The following is a 16587-nucleotide window of genomic DNA, read 5'->3' as shown; positions in this document are numbered from 1 at the left end:
AAGGTGGGATTTTCTGGTCGTTCATACCTGGGGTTCTGCTCTGGAATCCCTCTTTGGGAGGGACCCCTGAGACAGAAAACAGAACTCCTCCCTTCCCACAGAATGACCCCAAATTATTGGGAGCCAGGCAAAATCCTCAGAGAGGGAGAATCATTCATGGCCAATGAGGCCACCCCTACATTCCACGGCCATCCTTGCCACAAAATCCAGAGACAAAAGCCTGAGCTACAGCCTCACACTCGCCCTTATTTCCTATCCAGAGGACCTCCCCTCAGTCTATAGATCCAGCCTGCCATGCCCTCGGCCCAATAAATAAGCCAAGTTTGTGTTTTCACATTTCTGTCCCCACAGCCCTGGTCCACAAAGCCTTCAGGCTGGGGCCTCTGGAGCGACAAAAGAGGACCGTGCCTTCCCTCTCAAAGGAATCTGGGCCCATTGCATTGGCCACAACCCTACAGATTAGGAGAAACCTACAATTCCCCCAAGGCCATCCCGGTTGCTTATTCTGCCCTGGACAAAAAGGTGCTTTCTGACACAACCTAAGCAACTACCTCCACTCAGACACACAGACAGATGTCCCACATGTTAGGGTCTGTGATCAAAGGAATGAGACTGACACAAAGCGAAAATCAAACAAAGCTTTATTTCATGCAAAGCATCAAAAATCAAACTGACTGGTAGGGGCCATCTCTTATGAAGAGATGACGACGATGACCCTGACAAGGCCACTACCAAGAAGGCCACTCTGGATGAGGCCACACTGGACAGGCCACTCTGGGTAAGGCTGCTCCGCAGATGAGACCACGCCAGATGAGGCCACTCCCAGAATGAGGCAGCTCCCAAGACAGGTCTGCTCCCAAGAAGAGGCCACTCTGGATGAGGCCACTCCAGGATGAGGCTGCTGCTGACGAGGTTGCTCCCTGGACAGGACCACTGCCCGGAATGAGGCTGATCTGCCAAGGCTACTCACCAGACATGGCCGTTCCCAAGAAGAGGCCACTCTGGATGAGGCCACTCCCAGGACAAGACCGGTGCTGAGGTCACTCCCCCGTAAGGGCCACTCCCCAGAATGAGGCTGCTCCAGCGAGGCCGCTCCCTGGATGGGGCTGCTCCCCAGAATGATGCCACTCTGGTGAGGCCACTCACAGTGGCACTGTGGCCCAGGGCAGCAAGGCTGCTTGCGGTGGGGCCGAGGGGCGGGGCAGCGAGGTCACTCCTGGAGGGGCTGCAGCCTGTGGTGGCAAGGCCACTCGCCATGGCACAAATGCCTACAACTACAATGACCAGGATGACCATGACGCTCCCGACGACCATGATGACCACGACGCTCTGACTCTCCTGAAGAGTACCCTAATGACTATCCCAATGGCTATTCTAATGGCTATTCTAACAGCTATTCTAACTGCTATTCTAACTCCTCCTACTACTCCCCCTCCAGCCTCACAGACTAACATTTATAGAGGTGGTTGAACCTGGCCCACACACAGGTGGCCAATGGGATTTCAACTCACCACATTAAATATATGCACGCCCCACTGATTGGATGTCTCCATCCAGCCTGGCCCGCCCCTATATCTGGAGTTTGCAACTAAGTTCCTTTGGCTAACCAGGCCTTTACATTCCCCCCCTTTCTTTGGAATTTGGTCAAATCCTTGATCTTTAGCCAGTTCTATGTTCTCCTGTTGTAAGGGGTTATATTGAGCATGTAAGACTAACATTTTTATCACTCTAATTTTCTTTGGTACAAATGACATTAGGGCATTTATAATACAGGGGTGAAAAAGTAACAGTAGTGCACAGTCAGCTGATAAGTTAGCCATTCAATGCTTTGTATAACCTTTTCCATTCTTCCTAATTTCACTCATCTAATTTCCCACCTACATTTTACATAAACAGGTAACTATAGGAGCAACAATAAACTCACAGTTTTTTAGTCTTAGCTTTAGTCCATGGTCAGCGGGGTCTGTCGGCTGCAGCTTCCATCTCTTTGGGGCATACTTACTCTGGGTTCGTTTGATGTGATCTGTGTGAACCCAGGCCCTGATGACTTCTACTTTTACTGCCATGGGGGTGGTTAGGATAACAGTAAATGGTCCTCTCCAGCGAGGCCCCAAGTTCCCCACTTGATAGCGACGTATCCAAACCAAGTCCCTGGGTTGGGAAGAATGTGGTTCCACTTCCGTCTCTGTCCCAGTGTGGGCAGTCGGATCCCTGCATGGCCTTTTTTTTTAAGACAGACTGTAATGCCTGCAGTGACTGGAGTACAGACTGATCAGTCATTTCTGCTAGGGCAACCTCTTGTAGTGGAGGACAGAGTGGGGTGGGTGTGGGTCTCCCAAATATTATTTCAAATGGGGTCACCTTGTTTAAATAGGGTGTACATCATGCCCTGAGGAGGGCGAAAGGAAGGAGATCCACCCATCCACTGACAGTCTCCAGAATTAGTTTTGTCAAGGTTTCTTTAAGAGTCTGGTTCATTCTCTCTACTTGCCGGAACTCCGGGGCCGATAGGCACAATGTAGTTGGCAATTAGTGCCCACGGCCTTGGCCAATGCCTGTGAGACTGAACTCACAAATGCAGGGCCATCGTCTCACCCGATCGTGAGAGGCAGCCCAAACCTAGGAATTATTTCTTCTAGTAGCTTTTTGGCTACCACTCCTGCCTCTCATGTTGGCAGAAAAAGCTTCTACCCAGCCTGAAAAGGTATCTACAAAAACTAACATATACTTGTGCCCATATTTTCTGGGATTCATAAAATCTATTTCCCAATAAATGCCTGGTTCCTTACCCCTTTCTCTTTTTCCTCTTCTCATTCTAGTTCTTCCCACATTAACTGCCTGGCATTGAGCACATCTATCAACTATATCCTGAACCATATGCCCTAATTTAGAAACCTGGAACTGCTTGTCTATAAGTTCCTTGAGTTTGCGTGTCCCCAAATGAGTACCCTGATGTATCTGGTCTACTAACTTCTTACCTAATCTTCGAGGAAGAATTATTTTTCCTGTTTTACTCTTAGCCCAGTCCCCTTCACAGTCCAATTTAACCCATTTTTGTAAATACTTTAATTCTTCTTCTGAATAGTTCGGTTTTTCTGGTAGAGCTGGAGCCAGGAGTGTAACCAGTTCCGGTGCTTTTTCTGGGGCTGCTTGCTTTGCAGCTTGATCTGCTAATTGGTTTCCTTTTGAAATCAAATCAGTCGCCTTTTGGTGTCCTGGGCAATGCATAGCAGCCACCTCTTTTGGGTTCCAAATAGCCTGGAGGAGAGCCAATATTTCCCGTTTTAATTCCTTTTCCTTCTGCTGTTAATAGGCCCCTTTCTTTATAAATAGCCCCATGTATATGGAGAGTAGCAAAGGCATACCTGCTGTCCATATAGATGTTGGTGGTTTTACCTTTGGCCATCTGCAGTGCCTTAGTGAGTGCAATCAGTTCCACTTTCTGCACTGAGATTCCATGTGGCAGGGCTATTGTCCAGAGTGTCTGCTCAGGAGAAACCACCACAGTCCCTGCATACCTCTTTCCATTGACCATGTAGTTACTCCCATCTTTGAGCAGAGTCATCTTGGCATCCAGGAAGGAATGTCTCTGAAATCCGGCCTTATTCCTGCAACTTGGGTTAGGACCTCCCCGCAGTAGTGTAGGTGGTCAGTCATCTCCTCTGGCAGCAGTGTGGCTGGATTTAGCACCACTTGGGGCCAGAAGGTCACTCTTGGTTCATTGAGGAGGAGGGCCTGATACCCCATCAGTCAGGCATTTTTTTTTTAATTTTTTATTTTTTCAGCATAACAGTATTCATTATTTTGCACCACACCCAGTGCTCCATGCAATCCGTGCCCTCTACAATACCCACCACCTGGTGCCCCCAACCTCCCACCCCCCACCCCTTCAAAATTCTCAGATCGTTTTTCAGAGTCCATAGTCTCTCATGGTTCACCTCCCCTTCCAATTTCCCTCAACTCCCTTATCCTCTCCATCTCCCCTTGTCCTCCATGCTATTTGTTATGCTCCACAAATAAGTGAAACCATATGATAATTGACTCTCTCTGCTTGACTTATTTCACTCAGCATAATCTCTTCCAGTCCCGTCCATGTTGCTACAAAACTTGGGTATTCATCCTTTCTTTTTTCTTTTTTTTTTAAAGCTTTATAAACATATATTTATCCCCAGGGGTACAGGTCTGCGAATCGCCAGGTTTACACACTTCACAGCACTCACCATAGCACATACACGCCCCAATATATATAACCCCACCGCCCTCTCCCAACCCCCTCCCCCCATCAACCCTCAGTTTGTTTTGTGAGATTAAGAGTCACTTATGGTTTGTCTCCCTCCCAATCCCATCTTGTTTCATTTACTCTTCTCCTACCCCTTCAACCCCCCATGTTGCATCTCCTCTCCCTCATATCAGGGAGATCATATGATAGTTGTCTTTCTCCGATTGACTTATTTCGCTAAGCATGATACCCTCTAATTCCATCCACGTCGTCGCAAATGGCAAGATTTCACTTCTTTTGATGGCTGCATAGTATTCCATTGTGTATATATACCACATCTTCTTTATCCAATCGTCTGTAGATGGACATCTAGGTTCTTTCCATAGTTTGGCTATTGTAGACATTGCTGCTATAAACATTCGGGTGCACGTGCCCCTTCGGATCACTACGATTGTATCTTTAGGGTAAATACCCAGCAGTGCAATTGCAGGGTCATAGGGTAGTTCTATTTTCAACATTTTGAGGAACCTCCATGCTGTTTTCCAGAGTGGTTGCACCAGCTTGCATTCCCACCAACAGTGTAGGAGGGTTCCCCTTTCTCCGCATCCTCGCCAGCATCTGTCATTTCCTGACTTGTTAATTTGTTGTTGTTTTGTAATTTGTTTTGTAATTTGTTGTTTGTTTGGAGATTTTTGATGACTGTTTCAATCTCCTTACTGGTTATGGGTCTGTTCAGGCTTTCTATTTCTTCCTGGTTCAGTTGTGGTAGTTTATATGTCTCTAGGAATGCATCCATTTCTTCCAGATTGTCAAATTTGTTGGCGTAGAGTTGCTCATAGTATGTTCTTATAATTGTCTGTATTTCTTTGGTGTTCGTTGTGATCTCTCCTCTTTCATTCATGATTTTATTTATTTGGGTCCTCTCTCTTTTCTTTTTGATAGGTTTGGCCAGGGGTTTATCAATCTTATTAATTCTTTCAAAGAACCAGCTCCTAGTTTCGTTGATTTGTTCTATTGTTTTTTTGGTTTCTATTTCATTGATTTCTGCTCTGATCTTTATGATTTCTCTTCTCCTGCTGGGTTTAGGGTTTCTTTCTTGTTCTTTATCCAGCTCCTTTAGGTGTAGGGTTAGGTTGTGTACCTGAGACCTTTCTTGTTTCTTTTTTTTTTTTTTTAATTTTTTTATTTTTTTTTTCAGCATAACAGTATTCATTATTTTTGCACCACACCCAGTGCTCCATGCAATCCGTGCCCTCTACAATACCCACCACCTGGTGCACCCAACCTCCCACCCCCCACCCCTTCAAAATTCTCAGATCGTTTTTCAGAGTCCATAGTCTCTCATGGTTCACCTCCCCTTCCAATTTCCCTCAACTCCCTTCTCCTCTCCATCTCCCCTTGTCCTCCATGCTATTTGTTATGCTCCACAAATAAGTGAAACCATATGATAATTGACTCTCTCTGCTTGACTTATTTCACTCAGCATAATCTCTTCCAGTCACGTCCATGTTGCTACAAAACTTGGGGATTCATCCTTTCTTTCTTTCTTTTTTTTTTTTTTTACAGCTTTATAAACATATATTTTTATCCCCAGGGGTACAGGTCTGCGAATCGCCAGGTTTACACACTTCACAACACTCACCATAGCACATACCCTCCCCAATATCCATAACCCCCCCCCCTCTCCCAACCCCCTCCCCCCATCAACCCTCAGTTTGTTTTGTGAGATTAAGAGTCACTTATGGTTTGTCTCCCTCCCAATCCCATCTTGTTTCATTTACTCTTCTCCTACCCCCTCGACCCCCCATGTTGCATCTCCTCTCCCTCATATCAGGGAGATCATATGATAGTTGTCTTTCTCCGATTGACTTATTTCGCTAAGCATGATACCCTCTAGTTCCATTAACGTTGTCGCAAATGGCAAGATTTCATTTCTTTTGATGGCTGCATAGTATTCCATTGTGTATATATACCACATCCTCTTTATCCATTCGTCTGTAGATGGACATCTAGGTTCTTTCCATAGTTTGGCTATTGTAGACATTGCTGCTATAAACATTCGGGTGCACGTGCCCCTTCGGATCACTACGATTGTATCTTTAGGGTAAATACCCAGCAGTGCAATTGCTGGGTCATAGGGTAGTTCTATTTTCAACATTTTGAGGAACCTCCATGCTGTTTTCCAGAGTGGTTGCACCAGCTTGCATTCCCACCAACAGTGTAGGAGGGTTCCCCTTTCTCCGCATCCTCGCCAGCATCTGTCATTTCCTGACTTGTTCATTTTAGCCATTCTGACTGGTGTGAGGTGATATCTCATGGTGGTTTTGATTTGTATTTCCCTGATGCCGAGTGATATGGAGCACTTTTTCATGTGTCTGTTGGCCATCTGGATGTCTTCTTTGCAGAAATGTCTGTTCATGTCCTCTGCCCATTTCTTGATTGGATTATTTGTTCTTTGGGTGTTGAGTTTGCTAAGTTCTTTATAGATTTTGGACACTAGCCCTTTATCTGATATGTCATTTGCAAATATCTTCTCCCATTCTGTCAGTTGTCTTTTGGTTTTGTTCACTGTTTCCTTTGCTGTGCAAAAGCTTTTGATCTTGATAAAATCCCAAAAGTTCATTTTTGCACTTGCTTCCCTTGCCTTTGGTGATGTTCCTAGGAAGATGTTGCTGCGGCTGACGTCGAAGAGGTTGCTGCCTGTGTTTTCCTCGAGGATTTTGATGCATTCCTTTCTCACATTGAGATCCTTCATCCATTTTGAGTCTATTTTCGTGTGTGGTGTAAGGAAATGATCCAATTTGATTTTTCTGCATGTGGCTGTCCAATTTTCCCAACACCATTTATTGAAGAGGCTGTCTTTGTTCCATTGGACATTCTTTCCTGCTTTGTCGAAGATGAGTTGACCATAGAGTTGAGGGTCCATTTCTGGGCTCTCTATTCTGTTCCATTGATCTATGTGTCTGTTTTTGTGCCAGTACCATGCTGTCTTGATGATGACAGCTTTGTAATAGAGCTTGAAGTCCGGAATTGTGATGCCACCAACTTTGGCTTTCTTTTTCAATATTCCTTTGGCTATTCGAGGTCTTTTCTGGTTCCATATAAATTTTAGGATTATTTGTTCCATTTCTTTGAAAAAAATGGATGGTACTTTGATAGGAATTGCATTAAATGTGTAGATTGCTTTAGGTAGCATAGATATTTTCACAATATTTATTCTTCCAATCCAGGAGCATGGAACATTTTTCCATTTCTTTGTGTCTTCCTCAATTTCTTTCATGAGTACTTTATAGTTTTCTGAGTATAGATTCTTAGTCTCTTTGGTTAGGTTTATTCCTAGGTATCTTATAGTTTTGGGTGCAATTGTAAATGGGATGGACTCCTTAATTTCTCTTTCTTCTGTCTTGTTGTTGGTGTAGAGAAATGCAACTGATTTCTGTGCATTGATTTTATATCCTGACACTTTACTGAATTCCTGTACAAGTTCTAGCAGTTTTGGAGTGGAGTCTTTTGGGTTTTCCACATAGAGTATCATATCATCTGCGAAGAGTGATAGTTTGACTTCTTCTTTGCCGATTTGGATGCCTTTAATATCCTTTTGTTGTCTGATTGCTGAGGCTAGGACTTCTAGTACTATGTTGAATAGCAGTGGTGATAACGGACATCCCTGCCGTGTTCCTGACCTTAGCGGAAAAGCTTTCAGTTTTTCTCCATTGAGAATGATATTTGCGGTGGGTTTTTCATAGATGGCTTTGATAATATTGAGGTATGTGCCGTCTATCCCTACACTTTGAAGAGTTTTTATCAGGAAGGGATGCTGTACTTTGTCAAATGCTTTTTCAGCTTCTATGGAGAGTATCATATGGTTCTTGGTCTTTCTTTTATTAATGTGTTGTATCACATTGATTGATTTGCGGATGTTGAACCAGCCTTGCAGCCCTGGAATAAATCCCACTTGGTCGTGGTGAATAATCCTTTTAACGTACTGTTGAATCCTATTGGCTAGTATTTTGGCGAGAATTTTTGCATCTGTGTTCATCAAGGATATTGGTCTGTAGTTCTCTTTTTTGTTGGGATCCTTGTCTGGTTTTGGGATCAAGGTGATGCTGGCCTCATAAAATGAGTTTGGAAGTTTTCCTTCTATTGCTATTTTTTGGAACAGTTTCAGGAGAATAGGAATTAGTTCTTCTTTAAATGTTTGGTCGAATTCCCCCGGGAAGCCGTCTGGCCCTGGGCTTTTGTTTGTTTGGAGATTTTTCATGACTGTTTCAATCTCCTTACTGGTTATGGGTCTGTTCAGGCTTTCTATTTCTTCCTGGTTCAGTTGTGGTAGTTTATATGTCTCTAGGAATGCATCCATTTCTTCCAGATTGTCAAATTTGTTGGCGTAGAGTTGCTCATAGTATGTTCTTATAATTGTCTGTATTTCTTTGGTGTTCGTTGTGATCTCTCCTCTTTCATTCATGATTTTATTTATTTGGGTCCTCTCTCTTTTCTTTTTGATAAGTCTGGCCAGGGGTTTATCAATCTTATTAATTCTTTCAAAGAACCAGCTCTTAGTTTCGTTGATTTGTTCTATTGAATTTTTGGTTTCTATTTCATTGATTTCTGCTCTGATCTTTATGATTTCTCTTCTCCTGCTGGGTTTAGGGTTTCTTTCTTGTTCTTTCTCCAGCTCCTTTAGGTGTAGGGTTAGGTTGTGTACCTGAGACCTTTCTTGTTTCTTGAGAAAGGCTTGTACCGCTATATATTTTCCTCTCAGGACTGCCTTTGTTGTGTCCCACAGATTCTGAACTGTTGTGTTTTCATTATCATTTGTTTCCATAATTTTTTTCAATTCTTCTTTGATTTCCTGGTTGACCCATTCATTCTTTAGAAGGATGCTGTTTAGTCTCCATGTATTTGGGTTCTTTCCAAATTTCCTCTTGTGATTGAGTTCTAGCTTTAGAGCATTGTGGTCTGAAAATATGCAGGGAATGATCCCAATCTTTTGGTACCGGTTGAGACTCGATTTAGGACCAAGAATGTGATCTATTCTGGAGAACGTTCCATGTGCACTAGAGAAGAATGTGTATTCTGTTGCTTTGGGATGAAATGTTCTGAATATATCTGTGATGTCCATCTGGTCCAGTGTGTCATTTAAGGCCTTGATTTCCTTGTTGATCTTTTGCTTGGATGATCTGTCCATTTCAGTGAGGGGAGTGTTAAAATCCCCTACTATAATTGTATTCTTGTCGATGTGTTTCTTTGATTTTGTTATTAATTGGTTTATATATTTGGCTGCTCCCACGTTAGGGGCATAGATATTTAAAATTGTTAGATCTTCTTGTTGGACAGTTCCTTTGAGTATGATATAGTGTCCTTCCTCATCTCTTATTATAATCTTTGGCTTAAAATCTAATTGATCTGATATAAGGATTGCCACTCCTGCTTTCTTCTGATGTCCATTAGCATGGTAAATTCTTTTCCACCCCCTCACTTTAAACCTGGAGGTGTCTTCGGGTGTAAGATGAGTTTCTTGTAGGCAACATATAGATGGTTTTTGTTTTTTTATCCATTCTGATACCCTGTGTCTTTTGATTGGGGCATTTAGCCCATTAACATTCAGGGTAAGTATTGAGAGATATGAATTTAGTGCCATTGTATTGCCTGTAAGGTGACTGTTATTGTATATTGTCTCTGTTTCTTTCTGATCTACTACTTTGAGGGTCTCTCTTTGCTTAGAGGACCCCTTTCAATATTTCCTGTAGAGCTGGTTTGGTATTTGCAAATTTTTTCAGTTTTTGTTTGCCCTGGAAGCTTTTAATCTCTCCTTCTATTTTCAATGATAGCCTAGCTGGATATAGTATTCTTGGCTGCATGTTTTTCTCATTTAGTACTCTGAATATATCATGCCATCTCTTTCTGGCCTGCCAGGTCTCTGTGGATAAGTCTGCTGCCAATCTAATATTTTTACCATTGTACGTTACAGACTTCTTTTACCGGGCTGCTTTCAGGATCTTTTCTTTGTCACTAAGACTTGTCAATTTTACTATTAGGTGACGGGGCGTAGACCTATTCTTATTGATTTTGAGGGGGGTTCTCTGAACCTCCTCGATTTTGATGCTTGTTCCCTTTGCCATATTGGGGAAATTCTCTCCAATAATTCTCTCTAATATACCTTCTGCTCCCCTCTCTGTTTCCTCTTCTTCTGGAATCCCAATTATTCTAATGTTGTTTCGTCTTATGGTGTCACTTATGTCTCGAATTCTCCCCTCGTGGTCCAGTAGCTGTTTGTCCCTCTTTTGCTCAGCTTCTTTATTCTCTGTCATTTGGTCTTCTATATCGCTAATTCTTTCTTCTGCCTCATTTATCCTAGCAGTGAGAGCCTCCATTTTTTATTGCACCTCATTAATAGCTTTTTTGATTTCAACTTGGTTAGATTTTAGTTCTTTTATTTCTCCAGAAAGGGCTTTTATATCTCCCGAGAGGGTTGCTTTAATATCTTCCCTGCCTTTTTCAAGCCCGGCTAGAACCTTGAGAATCATCATTCTGAACTCTATATCTGACATATTACCAATGTCTGTATTGATTAGGTCCCTAGCCTTTGGTATTGCCTCTTGTTCTTTTTTTTGTTGTGAATTTTTCCGCCTTGTCATTTTGTCCAGATAAGAGTATATGAAGGAGCAAGTAAAATACTAAAAGGGTGGCAACAACCCCAGGAAAATATGCTTTAGCCAAATCAGAAGAGATCCTGAATTGTGAGGGGGGAGAAAGGGGATAAAAAGGGGTTCAGAAAGAAAGAAAAAAAAACTATTAAAAAAAAGAAAGCCGATAAAGAAAAAAATATAAAAAGAGGAAAATATATATATATATTAGATAAACTAGTTAAAAAACGTTAAAAAAAAGAAAATGGTAAAAGTTTAAAAAAATTTAGCAGAAGAAGAGAAAAAGAAAAAAAAATTAAATTAACTGCAAGGCTAAAAAATCATGGGGAGAAAGCCATGAGTTCCGTGCTTTGCTTTCTTCTCCTCTGGAATTCCGCCGTTCTCCTTGGTAGGTGAACTTGGTCCTGGCTGGGTTTCCCGTTGATCTTCTGGGGGAGGGGCCCGTTGTAGTGATTCTCAAGCGTCTTTGCCCCAGGCGGAGTTGCACCGCCCTTACCCCCGGGCTGCGCTGAGTCATCCGCTCGGGTTCGCTTTCGGGAGCTTTTGTTCCCTGAGCGCTTTCCGTAGAGTCTGGAGGACGGGAATAAAGATGGCGGCCTCCCGGTCTCCGGCCCGGAGGAGCCGAGAGCCCGGGGCCCCACTCCTCAGTGCGCCCTCAGAGAACAGCGCCAAATGACTCTCATCACCCTGGCCTCCGGCCGCGCTCCGAGCTGACCGAGCCTGCGACCGGTTCAAGGCAACCCTGAGCTGAGAGTCACTCCTCAGCTCTGTCTCTGCAGCCGGCTTCCCCGTTCTAATACCGGTAAGCTCTGCGACACTGAGACACCCCCGAACCTTCTGCGACCCTGCGGGACCTGAGGCCGCGCTGACCCCGCCTGGGCTTCACCCCAGTTAAGCCTCTGGAGCGATGTCCCTCAGCAGAAGAGACTTTTAAAAGTCCTGATTTTGCTCCGTTGCTCCGCCACTCGCCGGGAGCCGGCCCCTCCCCCCCGCGGTCTATCTTCCCGTCGCTTTGGATTCACTTCTCCGCCAGTCCTACCTTGCAGAAAGTTGTTGATTTTCTGTTTCTGGAATTGCTGTTCTTCTTCTCTTCAATCTCCCGTTGGATTTATAGGTGTTTGCAATCTTTAGATAAGCTATTTAGCTGATCTCCCGCTACCCGAAGTAGTCTCAGCCTGCTACTTCTCCGCCATCTTGACTCCTCCCCCTCCTTTCTTGTTTCTTGAGAAAGGCTTGTACCGCTATATATTTTCCTCTCAGGACTGCCTTTGTTGTGTCCCACAGATTCTGAACCGTTGTGTTTTCATTATCATTTGTTTCCATAAATTTTTTCAATTCTTCTTTAATTTCCTGGTTGACCCATTCATTCCTTAGAAGGATGCTGTTTAGTCTCCATGTATTTGGGTTCTTTCCAAATTTCCTCTTGTTATTGAGTTCTAGCTTCAGAGCAATGTGGTCTGAAAATATGCAGGGAATGATCCCAATCTTTTGATACCGGTTGAGACCTGATTTAGGACCAAGAATGTGATCTTCTGGGGAATGTTCCATGTGCACTAGAGAAGAATGTGTATTCTGTTGCTTTGGGATGAAATGTTCTGAATATATCTGTGATGTCCATCTGATCCAGTGTGTCATTTAAGGCCTTTATTTCCTTGTTGATCTTTTGCTTGGATGATCTGTCCATTTCAGTGAGGGGAGTGTTAAAATCCCCTACTATTATTGTATTCTTGTCGATGTGTTTCTTTGATTTTGTTATTAATTGGTTTAGATAGTTGGCTGCTCCCACGTTAGGGGCATAGATATTTAAAATTGTTAGATCTTCTTGTTGGACAGTTCCTTTGAGTATGATATAGTGTCCTTCCTCATCTCTTATTATAGTCCTTGGCTTAAAATCTAATTGATCTGATATAAGGATTGCCACTCCTGCTTTCTTCTGATGTCCATTAGCATGGTAAATTCTTTTCCACCCCCTCACTTTAAACCTGGAGGTGTCTTCAGGTTTAAGATGAGTTTCTTGTAGGCAACATATAGATGGGTTTTGTTTTTTTATCCATTCTGACACCCTGTGTCTTTTGATTGGGGCATTTAGCCCATTAACATTCAGTGTAAGTATTGAGAGATATGAATTTAGTGCCATTGTATTGCCTGTAAGGTGACTGTTATTGTATATTGTCTCTGTTTCTTTCTGATCTAGTACTTTTAGGGTCTCTCTTTGCTTAGAGGACCCCTTTCAATATTTCCTGTAGAGCTGGTTTGGTATTTGCAAATTCTTTCAGTTTTTGTTTGTCCTGGAAGCTTTTAATCTCTCCTTCTATTTTCAATGATAGCCTAGCTGGATATAGTATTCTTGGCTCCATGTTTTTCTCATTTAGTACTCTGAATATATCATGTCAGCTCTTTCTGGCCTGCCAGGTCTCTGTGGATAAGTCTGCTGCCAATCTAATATTATTACCATTGTACGTTACAGACTTCTTTTCCCGGGCTGCTTTCAGTATCTTTTCTTTGTCACTAAGACTTGTCAAGTTTACTATTAGGTGACGGGGTGTGGACCTATTCTTATTGATTTTTAGGCGGGTTCTCTGAACCTCCTCGATTTTGATGCTTGTTCCCTTTGCCATGTTGGGGAAATTCTCTCCAATAATTCTCTCCAATATACCTTGTGCTCCCCTCTCTGTTTCCTCTTCTTCTGGAATCCCAATTATTCTAATGTTGTTTCGTCTTATGGTGTCACTTATGTCTCGAATTCTCCCCTCGTGGTCCAGTAGCTGTTTGTCCCTCTTTTGCTCAGCTTCTTTATTCTCTGTCATTTGGTCTTCTATATCGCTAATTCTTTCTTCTGCCTCATTTATCCTAGCAATGAGAGCCTCCATTTTTGATTGCACCTCATTAATAGATTTTTTGATTTCAACTTGGTTAGATTTTAGTTCTTTTATTTCTCCAGAAAGGGCTTTTATATCTCCCGAGAGGGTTGCTTTAATATCTTCCATGCCTTTTTCAAGCCCGGCTAGAACCTTGAGAATCATCATTCTGAACTCTATATCTGATATATTACCAATGTCTGTATTGATTCGGTCCCTAGCCTTTGGTACTGCCTCTTGTTCTTTTTTTTTTGTTGTGAATTTTTCCGCCTTGTCATTTTGTCCAGATAAGAGTATATGAAGGAGCAAGTAAAATACTAAAAGGGTGGCAACAACCCCAGGAAAATATGCTTTCGCCAAATCAGAAGGGATCCCAAATTGTGAGGGGGGAGAAAGGGGATAAAAAGGGCTTCAGAAAGAAAAAAGAAGAATCTATTAAAAAAAAAAAAAAAGAAATCCGATAAAGAAAATATATAAAAGGAGGAAAAAAATATATATTTATTAGATAAACTTTCAGATAGTGGTTGATTTTCTGTTTCTAGAATTGCTCTTCTTCTTCTCTTCAATCTCCCGTTGGATATGTAGGTGTTTGCAATCTTTAGATAAGCTATTTAGCTGATCTCCCGCTACCCGAAGTAGTCTCAGCTGCTACTTCTCCGCCATCTTGACTCCTCTCCCAGTCAGGCATTTCTCATCCACTGGTCTGTTGGAGTCCAGAGAAGGCACTCAATAGTGTGGGTGGTAGTCAAGATGAGATTTTGACCCAAATTCAATTTACTTGCATCCTTGACCAGGAGGGCCATGGCAGCAATTATGCAGAGGCAAGATGGGAATCCAGCTGCTACTGGATCTCATTACATGCTAATATAGGCTACTGGCCTTTGCCAACATCCCAGAGTCTGAGTGAAAACTCCTTTGGCTATCCCTGCATTTTCATCCACATACAATTGCAAGTGTTTCATAACATCTGGGATGGCCCATGCTGGGGCACTCATTACAGATGTTTGTAATTCCTCAGCTGTCCACTCTGTCATAATTAGCCCCCCTTTAGCCAGTTCGTTGAGAGGTTGGGCAATCTCTGCAAACCACGGTATCCATAGCCTACAGTAGCCCACCATCCCAAGAAACTCCCTCACTTTTTGGGATGAGGTGGGGTGGGGATATCAGGTGATCACCTGTTTCATGGACTCAGACAGTGAACACACTCCCTCATGGAGATCAAAGCCTAGATAAGTGGTGTGGCTCTGACAGATCTGTGCTTTCTTTGCTGACACCCTATGCCCTTTTTCCTGCAGTCTGTAAGAGAGCTCTTGTTCCCCGCAAACATGACTCATAGTCCTCAGCAGCTACTAGCAAGTCATCAACATACTGTAACAGAGTGACTACTGGGTTGGAGGTTCTGTACTCACGCAAATCCTTGTGTAGGGCCTTGTCAAAAAATGGTGGGTGAATTCTTGAATCCTTGGGGAAGTCTTGTCCAGGTGAGCTGGCCTTGGAACCCTTCCTGTGGGTCGGACCACTCAAAAACAAAAAAGGGTTGAGATTCCCTTGCCAAAGATATGCAGAAAAATGCATCCTTGAGATCTAACATTGTATACACAGTTCTTTTGAGCCCCATAAGGGAGATTAGGATTTAGGGGTTAGGCACCATCGGGTGGATATCTTCAAACCATTTATTAACTTCCCACAAGTCCTGGATGGGTTGGTACTCCCCAGTCTCAGCCTTTTTGATGGACAGCAAAAGTGTGTTCCATGGAGATTTGCAAGGAACTAGGATCCCGTCTCCTTGGAGGAGGTTAATGTGTTCTCTGATCCCTTCCTTTGCTTCCTGGTGAAGGGGGTACTGCCGAATGCGAACAGCCATAGCCATCGCCTTTAATTGTACCACCACTGGAGATTGTTCCTTGGCCAAGCCTGGGGGCTTCCCTTCTGCCTAGACCTTGGAAACTCTCGACTTGTAGGATTTGGAGAAGCCCCCCCCCCTTTGTCTCCTCTGGTTTTGAGACTGGCTCGTAAAGGAGTTATTCATCTACTGCTGCCATAAGCACTTGTACAATGGGTTGTCTCAAGGTTACAGTCATGTCTCCTTCTGAGAACTGAATGCTAGCTCGTAACTTGTGGAGGAGATCTCGTCCCATCAAGTTATATGGGGCATTAGGGAGGACCAAAAATCGATGTTTAACTATTCCAGAGGCCAAATTTAAAGTCCTTTATGTTGTCCATTTATGTCTCTCTGTGCCATTTACTCCATGTACACAGACTTCTTCTCCAAGTAGTTTTCCCACAGGTTTAAGTAATGATGAAAATTGGGCTCCCATGTCCAAAAAAAAAAAAAATCAACTGATTTCCCCTTGACTTTAATTTTTACTCTGGTGTCCAGCATTGCCGTCTTCTTTTTGGGGCACTCCATGGCCCAATGTTCTTTTTTTTACTTACAGTAAGCACACTGATCTGAATTTAAGTCTTCCCGCCTGCCTTCTCTGTGCTTAGGCTTTCCTTCCATTTACTATCCCCTACCTGTCTCCTCCCTTCCTTATGGAATGCCAAAACCTTAACCAGTTCTTTTCTTTGTCTGTTTTTCATCCTCTTGTGCATCCATGTTGTTAAACACCTTTTCTTCTATTCCCACTTAGTCAGATTCTTCCCTTCAAATCCTTCAATTTTCTGAAGTTTCCTCCTTATATCTGGGGCTGACTGACTGGCAAAAGCAAGATTCACTGCCCTCTGATATTCGGGTGCCTCAGGATCGATCAGGCTATGCATTTTATAGTCTTCAATAAGCCTTTCTAGGAAAGCTCCTGGAGACTCATTCTTACCTTGAATCACCGTACTAATTCTGTTTAGTCTGAGTGCAGGTTTTACT

This window comes from Lutra lutra, unplaced genomic scaffold (assembly GCF_902655055.1).
Source record: "Lutra lutra unplaced genomic scaffold, mLutLut1.2, whole genome shotgun sequence".
Lineage (NCBI taxonomy): Eukaryota > Metazoa > Chordata > Mammalia > Carnivora > Mustelidae > Lutra > Lutra lutra.
The sequence above is the reverse complement of the archived record's forward strand: the minus strand, read 5'-3'. Positions refer to the sequence as shown.